Source organism: Petaurus breviceps, unplaced genomic scaffold (assembly GCF_028583685.1).
Source record: "Petaurus breviceps papuanus isolate PSGF00001 unplaced genomic scaffold, PetGlider_PUasm1.0 490, whole genome shotgun sequence".
NCBI lineage: Eukaryota > Metazoa > Chordata > Mammalia > Diprotodontia > Petauridae > Petaurus > Petaurus breviceps.
The window spans coordinates 21,990,292-21,996,681 of NW_027186352.1; positions in this window are offsets into that span (position 1 = coordinate 21,990,292).

Sequence of the window (6,390 nt, forward strand, 5' to 3'; positions counted from 1 at the left end):
TCTGTTCTATGTGTGTAGGTATACATGCACACATGCATGTATATTTACATGTATATATGTATTTAAATTTGAGTATTCCTGACCAGTGACAAAGAGGACACTGTTCCTATTCCCTGGGGGTTTGCCTTTCTCATCCCAAGGGTGGAGGATATTGAAAGTTATTTGGTTCATTGATGTCATTTTCATAAACCCAGCAGCCAACCGCATGGAGGCCCGGCCTCCTGGCGCTCCAGAATCAAATGTCAGGTCCAATTTTCTGCCAGCGGATGGGACCGGCAGCAACCAGGGCAGGAGGAATTGGATGGGGAAGGGAGGGGAACAAGGGCAGAAGGGGCTGCCTTGGGTACCACCAGCAGCCATCAGAGTCCACGCCCTGTTGTTTGTTAACCCTGATGGGTAACAACCCTGCTGTGAGTGCCTCTCTCTGGCTTCAGGGCTCATCGCTTTGAGATGGGCTGAGACCAAGGCTGGGGAACCCCAACAGGAGCCCCACTGGGTATGGTTACAGTCCCAAAGCCCCAACATGTACAGACCTTTCCTGGAAGATTCCTCAGGCAGAGGGCAAGCTGCCAGAGCCTGGTGACAGAAGCATGGCAGCCGAGCTTATGAATGAGAGCACAGATGCCCGGCCGGGAGGACAATCTCTCTGTTCTCCCGTTACATAGCCTCCCCATTGTGTCTAGACTCTGGTGAGCACTCCTAGACCAAGGAGCCATCACAAGACAGCCAGACCCCAAAGCCAGGACCACAGGTCTTGTGATGGGGACAGAGAGGGCCCTGCCTGCTGAGAGACCACCCATGGGAAATGAAAGTGCTCCTGGGTACCAAGACCTATGAATGTGACCAAATGCCAAGAGAACAGCAGTGTTCTTCAGCCTGGAGAAGACTCCAGGGGCCATGAGAGCTGTCTTTAAGTAGGGCTGTCATAAGGAAGAGGGATCAGCCTCAGTTTGTCCAGGTCCGGAGGGCAGAAGCAGGAGCAAAGAGGCAAGCGTAAGCTTTGGGTCCAACAAAACAAAACAAAACAATGAAAAAGAACATTTCCTAATGGTTCAGGCCATCCAAAAGGCAGATGCTTTGCATTAAGAGGGAGTGAGTTCCCTGTCACTGGAGGTCTTCAAGCAAAAACTGGACCATAAAAGGAGTGCCGGACTCATCCAAAAAGCACTTACTAAGTGTTTTGTACGGGCTGGGAGCTGGGGGGGCAAAGCAATTCAGGCGCTGTCTCCCCCAGTGTCACGGGGGAGACCATACAAGCTGTAGACAGAGAGAAGGAAGATGATCTTAGAGGGGATGGCACCAGTGGCTGATGGGGCTGGGAGAAGCCTCTGGGAGAAGGGAGGACTGGAAGGGTTCTGTCACTTTGCCTCAGCTGGCTGCCTGGGGCTGGGGGGCACTGCCCCAGAATCTGGCCTGTGGGCCATTCCCACTTACACAAAAGAAAGCGATCCCCACAATTTTACGTTCTAGGCCTGGGAAAGCTGGCAAACTCCCATCTTCTGCCTCATCTTCCCTGGAATCATTCAAGTCAGAAGCAGAAAACGGACGAAATGCAGACAAACCAGCCTGGGAGGTATTTTCACCTTGTTCCCAACTACAAAAGGCATCTATGACTGGCTGCTTCCACCCTGGGAAAAGTGACTGACATTCATTTAGTTAGTGGCATAAATGCTCATGCTGCAGCCAGAGTACCCAGGGAGAACCTTGGCTAGCTGTTGGCTGTCTCTGGGCCTCAGTTTCCTCCCCTGTTAGATGAGGCCTAAGTGGCACTAAGGGCCTTCCAGTCCTATCTCTACAGAGCTCTGATGTTTACATCATTTCTTCTCCCACCTGGGGTCGAGGGAAGAAGGGAGCCCAAACTCCCAGGCTAAAACTGGAGAAATGCTGGCTCCCAGTCCAAGAGTGATATTTTTGTCATCTCTGATAAAAGTTTAGGTTGGCAACTCTGAGTGCACATAAATGTCAGCTTATTTTTTTTGTGCTATCTACACTTTCAAAACAGCTTTGCCTCCAGCCTCCAAAACAGGCCAGGCACATCCCTGTTAAGCTGTTTTCTTTGCCCAAAGCACACACCGCCCATGGATAAATATCGCTGATCACTCGAGCACATGAATCTGCAAAGCTCTGTGTTTTCAAATATGCTTACAGGAGGCAGGGCCCAAATGGTCCATCTTGTTTCTCTGAGGAAGCATTTTAAGGTGGATGTTCAAAGTGTTTACCAGCTACCCCTCGGCAGGCTGACAGGGTGCGGTCACCCAGTAGGTGCAGGAAAAGAGGGACAGTGTCAAAACAGACCTCATCCGGGAGGATGCCAGAGGCTCCAGAAACCATACACCATCCATCAACTGTTCCCTTGTACATAATCTGATTACGCCTCTTCCCCAAGGCTCTATATCCTAGCCAAGACAGTATTTCCTGATCATTCAACCCCATGTAATGCTGCATCTCCCAACCTTTACAACTGGAACGTTCTCCCTCCGCCTCTCCAAGTTCCTTCAAAACACAGCTCTGATGCCACATCAATATAACTGGCAACTTTCACTCCTGAGACAGCACTGCCCATGTCTGGTACCACAATGCCGTGTCCGGCAGCACAAAAATGCACCTTCAGATCAATTTTTTTTTAAGCCAGAACACTATAGAATCACTACTGAGGAGGTTGTCCTGGGGTATGGGGCACGGGTTAAAAAGAGGGAAACCTTTGGGATAGCCTCATGGAGTAAAGAAAAAATGGCTTAACAATTAGAGGCTCCCTCTATTAGGGGAATCTAGTTACTAAACTAAGTGTTGTTGTTTGTATCTGGTCAGGTTCTATGTTTTCCAGGTTGCTTAAGACAGTAAGCGCTTTCTGTACCCTATAAATGCACTGCCCTGAGACAAAGCACCAGCTGCCCCTGCCTAGTAATGGTTCTGAGACCTTGTCTGATCTCCCCAGTTGTTCCTCCCCCTATAAATACTCTGTATTTATCTCTTAGGATTGTACATGTTGTCTCTCCCTACAGCACATAAGCTTCCTGACGGCAAGAGATTGTTTCATTTTTGCCTTTGAATTCTCCTGGCACATCAGAGGTGGTTAATAAGTGTTTGGCAAACTGGACTGAATTATGAGGATGACTCTAGGAGCTGGGATGTTCAGGGCCAAGAAGAGCTGCCTGGGGGGGGGGGGACAGGCAGTCTTCAAATGTGAGGAGGACCACACAGAAAAAAGCTGGGACTAATTCTGTGTGAGTAACCCTGAGTTAATAATGACAGCAGCCCGCATTTACAGAGGGAGTTAAGGTTTGCAAAGGACTTTACAAATATGACCTCATCTGGTCCTCACATCAACCCTGAAAGGCAGGTGACAGAATCGCCCCTATTTTACAGGTGAGGAAACTGAGGCAAACTGAGGTTAGGTGACTGGTCCAGGATCGCAGAGCTACTGTCCAAGCCCGGATCTGAACTCAGGTTTTCCTGACTCCACGTTTAACACTCTGTCCCACACCCCACCTCCAGCTCTCAAGAAATCTGGGTTCGACTCCAGCCTTGGCCATTCACGTTGCTTAAGATTATACATCAGAGCCAGAAGCTCTCAAAATGCTTTAAAAAGTCATCAGTTACTCAACAAGCATTTAGGAAGCACCTACTGTGCACCAAGCATTGGGGGAACAAAGAAGGACCAAGAACCAAAAACCAAAACCTTGGCCCCTGCCCTCAGGGAGCCTCACAGTCTAATGAGGGGCACAACATGGAAATGCTCATGCACAAGGTAAGCAAAGTTAAAGATAATCTGGAGAAAATCAGGAGGAAAAGGACCCTTCATTTCATAGATGAGGATACTGACTTCTAGGGGTGGAAATTATTTGTCCAAGGTCATACCCAAAGGAAGTATTGAATCCTCTGGACTGTGAGATCAGCATGGAGTAGTATGGTGAGTCCTGGGGTCAGAAGACCTGTGTTCAAATCCTGGTCTGCTACACATCTGACTCTGGGCACATCCCTGGACCTCTCCTAGTCTCAGTTTCTTTTTTTTCTTTTTGGAGGGGGGAGGACAGGGAAATTGGTATTAAGTGACTTGCCCAAAGTCACGTGGCTAGAAAATTTAAGTGTCTATGGATGGATTGGAACTCAGGTCCTCCTGACTCCAGGGCCGGTGCTCTATTCACTGTGCCACCTAGCCACCCCTAGCTTCAGTTTTTTCATTGGTAAAATGAAAAGTTTGGAATAGGGTGCCTCAAATCAGTGTCTGGCATACAGTAGGCACTTAATAAGTATTTACTCATTGACTGGTTGAGCTCTCTTCTGGCTCTAGAGCTCTGTGATTTTGAAGGCAGCAGGTTAGAGCTCAATATAAAGAAAAGCCTTTTACTTATTAGAGCTCTCCCGATGGGGAACAGGCACCTGCTCTATGAAGTCAGGGGAGGCATAAGCACATCCAGTCCTAGCCGAGGCTGCACGAACACCTGCCAGGAACACGGTCACAGGGATTTGTGTCTGCAGCCGGTGGGCTGAGGGTGTCCCCAAGGACCTCTCACTCCGCCCCTCCCCTCAGCTCCACTCAACCAACATTTACTCAGCAATGCTTTGTGCTTTCTACCCAAAAGCCTCCAAGGCCAAAGACCATTGCACGGGGCTCATTCGCAGCAAGGGTCATTCACCACCAACTGGGTCCAACCACAGGAAACTTTTCTAGGCTTACCTTTCCTCTCAGGATGAAGTTTTGTGTATTGTACTCTGTGTGTGTGTGTGAGTTTGTGTATGTGAGTGTGTAAGTGTATTAGTGCTTGTGAGTGTGTATGTGTGTCAGTGTATGTGTGAGTGTGTATGTGTATGTGTGTGAGTGCATGTGAGTGTGTGTGTGTGTGAGTGCATGTGTGTGTATATGAATTGATAGGATGCTTATTCAAAACACCCCCTAGGGTGAAACATCTTTAATCCATGATGTAAAGCAGAGGAAAAAAACACTTAGAAGCATATTTCTTGCATCTTGTCATATTGTTGGCTATCTGGGGAATATAACTGAGTCAAGCAGCTTTTGCCATATAAACTCTGGGTTTGCGCAGACATGGCCTCTTAATCCCATTAACAGAGAGAAGAAAGTTTTGGCATTTCCTACCAGAGGTTCTTAATCTGGGGCCCATGGACTTGTTTATACACACATACATGCACAAACACGTACACATGAGTATATATTTCCTGTGTTTTAATATAATTGGCTTCCTCTGTAATTCTATGTGTTTATTTAATGCATTTAAAAACCTCCTTCCAGAAGGGGTCTCCAGGCTTCCCCGGGCTCTGACCCAAGGCAGGTTAAGAAGCCCTACTCGAAACCATGTTTAATGACCAGTGAGAAGCTAGACAAGACAGAGTCTCCTGGCCCTTCAGCCATCCCTGACCCGTGAATCCTTCCTGGGCCTTGGGTGATCAGAAAAAACAGATTCTCACAGTTGGAAGGGAGCTCTTGCCAGCTGTGACCTTGGTCCAATCAGTTCATCTCTTACTACCTCTGCTTCCCCACCAGGAAAATACAAAAGGTGGTTTAGATGCCCTTTCCAGCCCCTTCCATCTCCGAATTGGGCCTCAGAAGAAGAATTCCACTGATGATGTATCCAACAAAGGTCGGTCATACAGCCTTGACCAGGAGACCTCCAGGGAGCTCCCGTCTGTCCCCCAAGGCAGCCCACTCGACTTAGAGAGAATTCCAGTCATTAGGAAGTTTTCCTCCTTGTCACTTCTCTCCTTTACTTCTAATTCAGTGGAGCTTAGATCGAGGGCTGGCAGGGACCTCGGGGTCCTCCAATCCAGTCTGATTACTTTATAGATGAAGATCCAGAGGTCCCAGTGACCTGTCTATAGCCACACAGGCAGTATCAGAGACAGGATTTGAACCTTGGTCCAATTAACTCTAAAACCAATGTTCTTTACACACCTTCTGAGGCCAAGCAGAGACAAGTGGAATCCCTTTCCCACACGCTGGTCAGTCACATTCAAATCTTTGTGACCCCATTTGGGGTTTTCTTGGCAGAGACACTGGAGGTGTCTGCCATTTCCTTCTCCAGCTCATTTTACAGATGAGGAAACTGAGGCAAACAGGGTTGAGTGACTTGCCCAGGGTCACCCATCTAGTAAGTGTCTGAGGCCAAGTTTGAACTCAGAAGATGAGTCTTCCTGACTCCAGACCTGGCACTCTGTGCCCTATGGCACCACCTAGCACCCTTCAAATGCGTGAAGACTGCAATCACGTCCCTGCTGAGTGTTCCTCTTCTAAGAAACAGTGCAGTCCATATATGAACAAGAACTCCCCTCACGACCACTTACAAAGTCCCTAAGAAAGGGTCAGTCAGTCTCTGCTTGAAGCCCTCCCCTGAGGGTAGCCCCATTACCTTCTAAAGCAGCCCATTCCACACTGGC